Raw genomic sequence first — 12,048 nt, forward strand, 5'->3', positions numbered from 1 at the left:
TTCTCATCCAAGAGCTTCCACAATCTAGCACCTGCCTACCTTCATTTTATCACTCATTTCCTCCCTACACAAATTCTCCCTTTGTACTTACCTGCTCTTCCTTGCTTCAGCACAACTCACATTTTTGTCCTTTATTCCCACTGTTATTCTCGTTCATGGAACTCCCCCTCCGTGCTGCTCCACACCCAAACTCTTATCTTTCTCAAAGAATACAACGTTCTTTATGAAGCCTTCCCTGGCAGCTCCATCCATAAGTGGTCTCCCCTGTGGCCTCGTATATGCATTGTTCAATATTCCTTGAGAATTCAGGAATAATGCCAGCCAAGAAGGTGCTTACATCATCTTATAAGATGGCAAAAGAAATGAAATTTTTACACAAACCACTAAAATAAAAAGAAGGATGTTTGCCTGATAATGACAAATTACTATGGAGATTTACAGAAGTTACCACCAGCTGGGGTGGAGAAAGATGTACTGAGGAGGTGCTGCCTGAATTGGGCCTAAAAAGAGGTCGATAAAAATGTTTATAGCTTTATATGCATTTACTAATGTATGCATTTAGTACTAATTACATGCACACTGAGTTGTTTGAAGGTATATGTTATCTTCCTTTCTCATATTTATGGTTTCAGTCTTCTCTGGATCCAAAAGGGATTGGAGGTGAATCTTACCCACTGAGGTATAAGCTGTTGTGAGGCTGGGGTCTTGGTCTGGTCTTTCTTAAAGTGTCAGACACAGCTGATTACATGCAGTCAGACCTTCAAGAAATACTTGAAGAACAGATGCATAATGAAGGGAAGAAAGGAAAGAGAACGTTACAGGAGAGAAGTGAATTCCCATGGTTTTCCCAAGTTCTCCTCGACCTAGCAGCCACTCCCTTTCTCTGCTTCCTGTACCTTGGCTCAGCTGCCCTGCTTGTGATGCTTTTTTCCTTCCCCTTTCTGGCATAAAGTCCTCTGAGGCCCAGTTCGTTCTCCCCTCCTAGCTGGGTATTCTCTGCCGGGGTAATCCTACGGATCTCCTCCTTCCTGCCATTCTACTGCATGCATTCGGCTCTGGTCAGCACTTAGTTGTTCTCATAAAGTTTCATACTTGGTTATCCTTCCCCCACCAGATTTTATAGCTCCCCAAGCCTGGAAACCACATCCTATTTATTTTGTATGCTTCCCCTCTTAGCCTCCACACAGACGTCCCTTCAAACACAGAACTACCTGGCAAATACTTGCAGAATGACTAAATCCTTTCAGTATTTCTATCGCTGAAGTATAATGTTCTTTCATCTAACTCTCCAGGTTCAAAAGTACAGTGGAAAAAGTTATATATCAAAGCATTCATTCCCAAGTAACACGGATTTATCTTTTCTAAAACTTGCAATCACTGAACCAAACTTCAGTGGCTTCACCAACAAGAAAAAAAGGTGTAAGCACACAAAGAAGGATCTGTTACGTATCTGCCCTAACACTGCTAGCTCAATTCACCTTCTTTAGGCACGGGATTTATCATTTTATGGCAATTTAGTAGTATAAATGCTACACACATTTCTTCCCCAAGAAAGAGATACTGAACGTGGTCCAACTTAACCTGAAACTGGCAAGATGAAATTCAACAACTAGAAATGAAATTGAATTTGTAAAGCTCCCAAGTTCCTGCAGCAGATACTCAAAATTAACTATTTGTTAATTTGAATTTAATATGGAATAATTCTATACAAGTCACAGTAAGTCTAAAAATTTTAATGGTGAGAACCTTAGAACCATAACATAGCACATGGTTAACGTGGAATCCAATCTGAACAATGCTCGGTTTCCTTAGAAGAAACGGTGAAGCTTAAGATTTTTATATGTTCATTTATTTAAGTAATCTCTATAACCCAATGTGGGGCTGGAACTCGACTCTGAGATCAAGAGTCACTGGTTCTTCCATCTGAGCTGGCCAGGCACCCTAACAGGTTCTTATTTTGCTCTCTACTTCTACTGGGTGCTCAGTAGAACTGATAGCCTCTAACTTATGGAAGACTCAAGGTAAAGATAAAGGAGGGAAAGAAGAAATTAAGCTTACCACCAAAGGGGCCAGCAAAAGACACTCTTACCTAAGATAAGTCTGCAGGTTTTTCAGTGCCTCCAAGAATCAGAATTTCCTTTGAGAAAGGTCATTTCAAAACTGCTTTAAAACCATGGACTGCAAAACTAAGTTGAAAACACCGAATTCCAACTGCCTAAGACACTGACTTTGCTGGGCTCCACTTCTTGCCCACTGACACTGGCTGAGAGTGCTTTTTCCAACACTTGCTGTTGCATCAAAATGAACCTGCTTTTAAGAGAATTACACCTCAAGTACTGTCTAATTTTAATATTGAGAAAAAACAGAACCACTGGCCTGAAACTCTCAATTCTCTTGGAGATTCTATTTTCTTAAACAAAAATGAAACAAAGTTCACTTTCCATTTTTATAAATACCATAATTAATTTTTAACCATAAATACTGCTATAAGAAGTTTAGTAAATGAGAGAAGTTTCCAGACTCTTTCTGACATAGGCAACCTCTGTATTTTGACCACATGACTGATGAATGCCCCATATGTTCTTGTGGCCACTACTGCCAGTCTAGTTATACTATAAAAAAAACAGAGCAGAAAAACATAAAAGATATTACTGAAAAGCCCAAATGGAATACTATAGTCTGGTGCCAAAACCTTTTTTAAAGGTTTTCTTGAATAAAAAAGAAATGTGGAGAAAAGCGACCTGTTTGGGGGAGAAAACAGATTAAGTATAGAGAAGAGGAATTTTCAGATATTATAATGTGTACCTGAATGAAAGGTTATTAAAGGACTTTTACACATAATCAGTATTTAGTCAGTGAGCAAATACTTTGTTCTAATAACAAAAATGCTAAGTAGAAACCATAAAGATAACTTATGTTTCAAACACTAAAACTGACCATTTCTTCTATATTCATATAATTAAGTCCTTTTTAATTCCTAAGATTTTCATATCCAGAAGAGCCGAAGTCATAAAATTAGAGCCCGAGAAGACAGATGCTAACATCCCTCCAGGACAGCCTCAGTTAAACCTTTTTAAACACAGAAGAACTCCAAGCCCTCCTTCAGAAAGCCATTCTAAAGGTTAAAATATTCAGAAAAACTTCCCTGTATTTAGCATAAATCCCTCCTGATACTTGCAGTAAGTCGATTTCCTCTTCTTTTTCTTCAGGGAAGATGGAAAACAGCTGTTCAACATTCCCTTTCAGGCTACTTTTTCCTTCCTGCCAGACCCATCCCCCCCAAGGGAGAAGTGTAAACACTGCAGGTGATTCCAAAATGCAGCTGGCCCAAGCCTGATTATCCACACTGTTGGTGACTCTGGCCCCATTTGTACCTCCTAGAATGCTATCATGAAACGGCCAAGGCCCCAAGAAGAGTTCTTCACCAGAATTTGCAGAATTCTAGAAATCCATGACTTACAGTCTGTCCTCAGTAGGCTCACACAACAAAAACAGTGCTGCTTCAAGAAGAAAGAATTACAGGCAGAGCTGTAAAGAAGGTAAGCAGGACTGTCCCGCAGCCAGGCAGTCTTCCCCGCCCCTCTCCTGGGCCTGCCAGGCTGTTGAGCGTACCTTGGCATGGGAACACTTTTAAACTACTTGGTGATTTTCATCATGCAATTCTTGAGTTGCTTGTCAGTGACGCAACTTTCTGGATGCAAACGAACTTTAGCAATGCAATAACCCTTTCCATACTTCAATCTAAGGGAATCTTCTAAATCTAAGTGTCAATGTGTCGACTGTGACATCTGGAAATGAGTAATCCCTGCTAGCATCACAACATAATGTGCAGATTACTACATTATACACTGAAATGTATGTAACCAGCCTAACGTTGTTACCTCCCACTTCATGAATTGCTAACTAATATCCCCATTTTTCTTGCACTAGCCATTAGACTCCAATAGTAAAGCCAGTATATGGCCTGTGTACTCCATCAATAAAAATATTATAGACCCACAAGTTTGGTAAGCCCATTTCCTTTACAAATTCCTTTTAAGAGTTATGAAATGCTGATTCAGCTTTGCTGTGGTATAACATCTGCATGCATCAAGTGCCTGTTGCTTAGTAGCTAAGTTTGTTACATGCAAGAAAAATGCAGAAGCCTTGATTTAATCAACAAATAGAAATTTACAACTCTAAGGCATCTGTGTATGCAATGAATATTTCAAAGGGAAAGATTTCAATGACAGTTCTTTAACTGATTGTGGACCTATTCGATTTCTACTAAAAGAGCAGTGTATACTAATTTAAACACACACAGGAAATTTTACTATGATTATCCTGCTATTTTTTCATATTAACTGGGGAGAAGAGAGGCAATATTAATTCCATAAATAATACCAAAAAATTTTTTTGGCATGTAGAAATATACACTCAGTCGCAAACTCTCTCTGACCCTGTCTAGGACAAAGCAGATGGACACAAATAACCTACAATACATATGTCACGTACAAGCCATTGAGAGTTAACTGCATATATGTCTTGTTATATTTTTAAAAACAGGACCATACTTATCTAATGGCCATAACCATTCCCAAATACGAAATGTCAAAACAAACCACGCTTATTATCAGTATGTTATAGCTTCTAGATATTACTGAAGAGGCAAATTCTGTTCTTTCAGGAATTGTTTACTAACATTTGATGACAACACTTACCACGTTCATGCTTATGGAATATCCCTAGGGAGCTGAAACAACTAGAAGGAAATCCACTGGTAATCTTCACACACATTAAAAATTCATAGTGTTCTTCTGAATTACTGAATTACAAACTACCCCAAGAAATAAACAGATGGGGGGACGCCTGGGTGGTTCAGTTGATTGGGCATCTGCCTTCGGCTCAGGTCATGATCCCAGGGTCCTGGGATCGAGTCCCGTATCAGGCTCCTTGCTCAGCGGGGAGCCTGGTTCTCCCTCTGCCTGCCGCTCCCCCTGCTTGTTCTCTCTCTCCCTTTCTCTGACAAATAAATAAAATCTTAAAAAAAAAAGATTAAAAAAAAAGAAAGAAACAGATGGCCTCAACTGTCTTTTCTTCTCTTGCCAAATTAAAATCATTCCCTTTTCTTCTTTGTGATCTCCAACAGGCTCTGCAAACGCTCATTCTGCCTCCTGCAGGTTTATACTCTTCTGGGCATCTGAAAAAGGATCTGGATTCCACACCCCCAACAGGCTGGAGCTTGCCTGGATAGGCAGAAGCAAGCCACACAAGTGGTAAAGCACTCAAAGACCTGAAGGCAGCTAAGGAGAACTTAGCGATGAGCCTAGGACTCTGCAGGAATTCGGGAATTCGAAGAGGCCCCACAATGGAATCCTTATAAGGCCCAGAGTGGAAGCAGAGGGAGCTGTGGGAAGGGGGTCTGTAAAGAGCCAGTTTACAGAAGTCTGGGAAGCACATAAGCATTTGACGGAGCTGACAGTCCCTGGACAGTAGTGAGTAGTAAAAGGGATAATAAACTACATCTGTAGGAAAATGAAATTTAAGAGTCTTTAATCACATGAACTTGGAGTCATGAAGGAGAAAAGTCGAATTAAATGTGCAATGTGGGTTCACCTCGTATTTAAGGTAGGCCACTAACTATTTGTAAAAATGACAGACAAATCTCTTACCTTCACAATATTTCCATTTCCACACCCCTAAAATGAGGATAAGACACCTCCTCTGTTATCACTCTCCATTTCCACTAGGCCAAAATATGAAAATACTAGATTTGAAAAAAAACTTAGAAGTACTAGGTGATTTTAAAATGCAAGTATTCATGTAGCCATATGATCTATCAGGGACTTTTCCTTTCCTTCAATTATCTAAACATATGAATTTGTAAGCAAGAGTTTATTACACCTAATGGCACCTCTTTACCCCACCCATAATACTTTCTACTAGTTTGAATCTTTTCTGTAACACTTCCCCACCGACAGCTAACCAAACCACTCTTCTATATGTGACTAGAAATTGTGAAACACTAAGTGTAGATGGATCAGAACATGGGACTAAGTTTATTCACTAACAGAGAGATTTTCTTTAAAGAACAATTATTTCAATTAAAAATATCCACTTAATGCAGAGTTTAATTTTTTTTTAAGATTTTATTTATTTGACAGAGAGCACAAGAAGGGGGAGCAGCAGAGGAAGAGGGAGCCCCATGTGGGGCTCAATCCCAGGACCTTGGGATCATGACCTGAGCCAAAGGCAGATGCTTAACCGACTGAGCTACCCAGGTGCCCCCAAAGTTTAATTTTTAAAAGGGAATTTCCTATTAGAATTGGGCATTAGAGTTGGCAAGATAATTAGAAATTCATCCATTTCTAATTATCGCTGTCACCAAATGCACGCATGGATCAGTGCCTCAAGAATCTGGGATTTTACTCTCTAGTTCCTAATCTGCCACTAAGTCACCAAATGAATTGCATGGGAAAACATTTTCTCTTTTTGGTACTCTGGGCTTATACATTTGCCTAATTCCCATGTTGGGCACTGATTCTAGGTTTAGAGAATTTTATTATGTCATCCAAACATCTGCTGGTAATTGGGTGACCCCCAATTAGAGGAAGATAGTGTAATTCCAAGATGAGGAAACCCTCAGGCATCAGTAACAAGAACTGTCCTGTCCTCTGCTTGGACACATTCTTTCAGAAGGCTGCTGCCCATTGAACCTTGTGGAATGCCTTACCCACTCCTTCAGAATAGTAAAGGCCCAGCCCCTCTCAGTAAATGAAATACCAAAATCCACTATGATGTTGAAGTTCCCTCTACCACAGGCTCCTCACCTCCTCCAAGGCCTGTCACAAACACATCTCAGGGCAATAACACTATTTCTCTTTTTTGAGGAGGTGGGGGGGCTGAGAAAACAATAAGAATACTATATTTTAGACTCAAACATGCTAATGGTTAAGTAATACATCATATACACTGCAATGACAAAATGCTGGTCTTTTACTAGTTTCTTAACCCCTTTTGAAAACTTAGATTACTGATACATTAAAACCCAAGTTTAAATATTTTATCCTTTATTCCTTTCCAATCATTTGCTGCAACCATAATACTGAATGGGAATAATGTAGTTTCTTTCACACAACCCAGTGTGAATCCGAGGCAGTACAAATAAATACCAAAATAATCTACCACAAAGAACATGAAAATATGTATAAGTACTTTATTATGTAATTGCAGAATGCATTTTCACCTATGATCATAAACCCTTTTTCAGAGATTAAATAATCTTTAAAAAGAAGCACTGGTGAAGGTAGATAGGACAGCATCTGTGAAGTTAAGAACTTTATGGATGACCACCATGTCCCCTCGAGGCAGCACTGCAAGATAATTGGACTAGCCAGACCACAAATCTCATTTGAAAACCTGTATTAGCTTAATTTGTGAACTAATTTTATAAATACTAAAGTTGATACTCACACAAAATGTTAATCACTGTAATGGTCCTGACCTCATGTGGCCAACCTAGCTAACTTCCTACCAGTGTCATCCCACACTAGGCCCCTAACCTCAGAGATGACTGTACTATCAATATATTAACCTGAATGTAAAAATGTACTTTGCAGGCCACTGTCTTTATTAACCAAAAATTGATGAAACTGACACTGACATGATATACCAATCAACGGAAAATGACACTTGTCAGGCTCAAACTCTCAGGTGCTTCTTCTTTATATTTTCTCCCTACGTTGACAACTCCAGGAGAACTAGGGCAGTTTCTTATATACCTCTGTATATCTCCTCAATTACCAGCACTGTCTTGCACTTCTTGCTGTACCCACACAGAGGGGTCAGTAGATGATGGAGGCATTAAATTTCATCTTTTCTCATTTTTACTAAAATACATCTAACCTACACACTTCATAAAAGGACTTGTGCCTATATGGTGACCTTAAAAGAAAAAAGTTAACACATGATAGACAAATACTCAGATAATCCTGTAGTCTATTCTTCCAAGGGCATTACATTTTTATGATCCATTTTGGTGGCATTGTCTGAATACTCTACCAAATAGTGCACATATATCATTTCAGAAGTTATCATTTATTGAGAAAAAAAATTTTTTTAAAGATTTTATTTATTTATTTGACAGAGAGAGACAAAATGAAAGAGGGAACAAAAGCAGAGGGAGTGGGAGAGGGAGAAGCAGGCTTCCCGCGGAGCAGGGAGCCCGATGCGGGGCTCGATCCCAGGACCCTGGGATCATGACCTGAGCCGAAGGCAGACGCTTAACGACTGAGCCACTCAGGCGCCCCGAGAAATTTTTTAAAAAGCTGAAGAAAAGGGAGTTCCTGAAAGATTAAATTGTCAAAAATGCTGAAAAGCCTGTTTTGAAACGATTTCTAAGAGAGAACGTCCATTCTCAAATTTAATGTCTCATTAACCACGACTAACGAAAAATATTTTAAAGAACTTTATTACATGAAGATCTCTAGACACTAAAAGTGTCATTTCCTGACCTAAGGAATTCCAGGTAAATGAGGCTCCCCTCCTGCATTTAAGCAATGGAGTTGGTTTCAACCTTCAATGGCAGCCAGCCTAAGCCGAGGCTGCTGCCTCAAATGAGCGATGAAAACGAGAAAGTTCCCGGGTCACAGACTTAGCTCAGATTCCAGCCCCGACAGATCTCCAGCCCATGTGGCATTGCTTACAGAGCTTCCCAGCCTGTGAGTCAAGCGTCCCACCACCACCACCACCAGGAGCTGCCTGCGAGTGAGGTTTACCCACAATTTCTCCGAGCGTCGGCGGAGCCAAGCGGCGCTGGAATCCAGCATCTGGGGGAGGCTCGGGACGTGCTTCCCCGGCTTCCGCAGCCGCACGGAGGGGATGCCAGCGCACAGAGGGGTCCGCACACACGACCATCACCACCCCCTCCCCAACTAGCGGGGCACGCAGGGAAAGAAGGGCGCAAGGCTGTGCCACCCGACCCGTCAGAGGGGAAGCGGGAGCCCCGCGGGCGGGCCGGGAAATCGCGGCGCGGCCGGCCGGAGCCGAGGCACCGAAAGCGATCTCCGGGACCTTACGGTGCGCCGACTCTGCGCCGGGCGCTCAAGGGGCGGGAAGGGGCGAGGAGCTGCCCCGGCAAGCCCACGGCTCGGGCTCCACGCCTCGCGCGCCCTCCAGCAGCCCAGCCGCGCCGGGCCCGGGCGAGCAGCCCGCGGCGCTCCGCGCCCTGTAGGGGACGTGGCTCTCCGCCTCCGCCGGCGCCCAGAGACCCGCCCGAGACCCCGGAAGAAAGTTGCGCCGCGCGGGGCCCAGAACGGCGCCCGCCGCGCGCCCCTCCGCTTACCGCTCCCCGCCGCGGCTTCGGCCTCTCGGGCGTTGTCTCCCCAGCTTCGGCCCAGGCTCCGGAGCCTCCTCTCGGACCCCTCACTCCAGGGCGCCCGGACCCCCGGCGCCCTCAGAGCCGAGCCCTCAGCGCGCCCGCCGCGCCTTGGGTGCCGGTGGGCGCCGCGCCACGGGATGCGCCGCTGCAGCCTCGGGCGGCGCTACTGCGAGCCGGGCGGGCGGGCGGGTGGGTGAGGGGTGTGGGCGAAGGGGGGAGGAGGGCGGGACGCGGCCGGCGCTGAGGCTCGGTGGAGGGAGGAGGAAACCGCAACGTCACCAGAGCCCGGGGAGGCGAGAATGGGGAGGGGGAAACGGGGACCCCCCCGACGCCGGACCCCGACCTCCGGCCCGCCCCGCCTTCTCCGCCGCCTCCTCTCCGGGGGCTCCCCGGCTCAGCGCTGCGTTCGGCCTTCCCCTCCACTGGGGCCCCACGCACCCTTCCCCTCCACGAACCCCTGCCTTGCCAGGCCTCTCTGGCTCCGAGTTGCTTTGGTTTCTAAGTGACCCACACCCTTAGGGTTCGACTCTGAAAGATACTTTTGGAGGCCCGGGGGGGAGGAGCTGATGCTTCCGTACAGCCTGGGGAAGGAAATCGAGGAAAACGCTGAGAACCTTGCTCCCGAGGCTGTTGCCCACTCCCCTCCCCTTCTCCACAATAGTTACTCCTCTTTTTCTCCTGTGTTCGATTGTACTCTCAGAGAGGAGGGAGGAAATCACCTACTTAGAAGCAGTTCTCCCCTTAACTGCACTAAGGAGATCACTAAATCCAAAAGCCCTGAACCCTGCAAACTCAACGGATTTTAATCATCAAAGGTAAAGGGGCCAGGGACAGAGCATTTGGTGTATGCGACTTTCAAGAGGAAATTTCATTTACCTTAGCTCCTAGGCCCGTGTAGGGAGAAGGGTGAGGGAGGAGGAGGGAGAGGAGACCTCTGATCCCTCAAAGTTTTCCAGGTGGAGGATTTACAACCTTAGTAGTCACAACCCCTTCGGAGAGATTTCCTCCCTTTTCTTAAAGCAGCCACTGCACGCAGCCTGGTCCATCCTGACTCCAGGGAGGTGTCCTATATGACCAGGCCATCACCTGAGGCCTGACTTCGCCTCCCTCCGTGTTAGCGTGTAATCAAACCTACCAGAGCTAGAGGTACAAAAGTGACAGATGTTTACCCATTCATTAGAATTGGAGATGTTTTACCAGAGAGCAGAGTTTTTCTTCGTTTTGCTTCAAAGTGCTTTGTTGGGAGTTCTAAAGGGCCACCTCCATGCATTTCCCTTGTCTTCAGAGGTTCTCAAGACCTTCCACGTTAGGCCACATTAGGAAAAAAATGTGGATGTCTACTTTTTTGCTTCTCTTTTTCAAAAAAATGCATTTGAAGAGAGATTCCTTACAAACAGGTCAACAGGAAGTGGTTTTATTAAATTTTTTAAATGTTCACTCAGGTAAACCACTGACCTGTGGAGCAGAGAAGAAAGGGCTCTCTAATTTAGAACTGGCTTTAATCTGGTTTAAATCCCTATTTTGCAATTTATTTATTTATATATTTTTTAAAGATTTTATTTATTTGACAGAGAGATAGAGCACAAGTAGGCAGAGCAGTAGGCAGAGGGAGAGGGAGAAGCAGGCTCTTCGCTGAGCAGGGATCCCGATGCGGGGCTCGAGGGATCATGACCTGAGCCCAAGGCAGACGCTTAACAACTGAGCCACCCAGGCGCCCCCTATTTTGCAATTTATTACTAGAGGACTTGGAAAACTAACTGCAGAGTCTCAGTTCCCTCATTGGTAATGTAGAGATACAGTACCTCCATTGAATGGTTATACAATAAAAATAGCTAATATTTGAGAGTTACTACATGCCAGACACTGTGCTAAGGGATTTACATGTATTAATTCAATTATTAGAGAGGATTAATTGTGAAAGTGCCTAGCTATAGAAGGTAATCCAGAAGTGTTAATTTCCATTGATCTTCTCGAATTTGGAAGACACCTTAGAAAAAGCATCTGGTTTGATTTAACTTTTCAACAAGTAGGCATCTAGCTCAGTGATTTTCCAACCTAGAACAGTAAATCAGCAGAGGGACTTTGATAAAATACTTTTTAATAAGGGCCCCACACCAGACCAATAAATCAGAATCTGTAGGGCTAGAGTCTAAGCATTAGCATTTAAAATCTCTTCCCAGGTGATCATAATGTGCAGCGGGATTTAGAACTCTTCAAAGGTGACAGTACCCATTGTCATTTGCTTCCCTTCATCCCCAGTTTTGCCTTCAATTGATCTAGAATCTGCTGTTGGATAACATCTACATCTTGCAAAAGCCCTATATACAAAAGGCCTCAAAGATCGGCAACTTTGACCTCTGGAGTCTTCCAGGAAGCATCTGGCACCTTAATTCCACTGAAGAGTGCTTCAGTTTGTCTCCGTACTTACCAACTCTATCAGCTTTCCTTCATCCTTTCTGAAAAGCTCTTAGAAGGCAGTTTCCTTTGCCATTGTCCCTCTTACAATCTGACCCCAGTAATAAACTCAAGGTTTCATCCAAATAACAGAGTAAAAAGATGTTTAATTGCTTTGTTCTAATTACTGTATTTCCTCAAGTAAATCCTGTGAGCTATTACGGCAGCAGTATTACCCTAATGACTCCTGGATTACAATCTCCTAAAACTCTGAAGTAGTCAAGTGTTTTTCATAA

At 43.5% G+C, this 12,048-nt stretch overlaps 1 protein-coding gene across 2 annotated transcripts in view; it reads right to left on the reverse strand.

Moving 5' to 3' along the window:
- DSE (dermatan sulfate epimerase) overlaps positions 1-9,515 on the reverse strand; it is a 78,249-nt gene extending 68,734 nt beyond the window's left edge. Inside the window, exon 1 of one of the 2 annotated variants that reach the window (XM_032408019.1) lies at positions 9,323-9,515. The gene's annotated coding sequence lies outside the window, so the exon portion shown is untranslated. Of the gene's footprint in view, positions 1-3,460; positions 3,741-9,322 lie in introns of those variants that run through there. The other variant, XM_032408018.1, reaches the window with a different exon arrangement.
- Between the last annotated feature and the right edge of the window lie 2,533 nt (positions 9,516-12,048).

The sequence above is a fragment of the Phoca vitulina genome, unplaced genomic scaffold, assembly GCF_004348235.1.
Source record: "Phoca vitulina isolate PV1807 unplaced genomic scaffold, GSC_HSeal_1.0 scaffold9, whole genome shotgun sequence".
In the NCBI taxonomy this organism is placed as follows: Eukaryota; Metazoa; Chordata; class Mammalia; order Carnivora; family Phocidae; genus Phoca; species Phoca vitulina.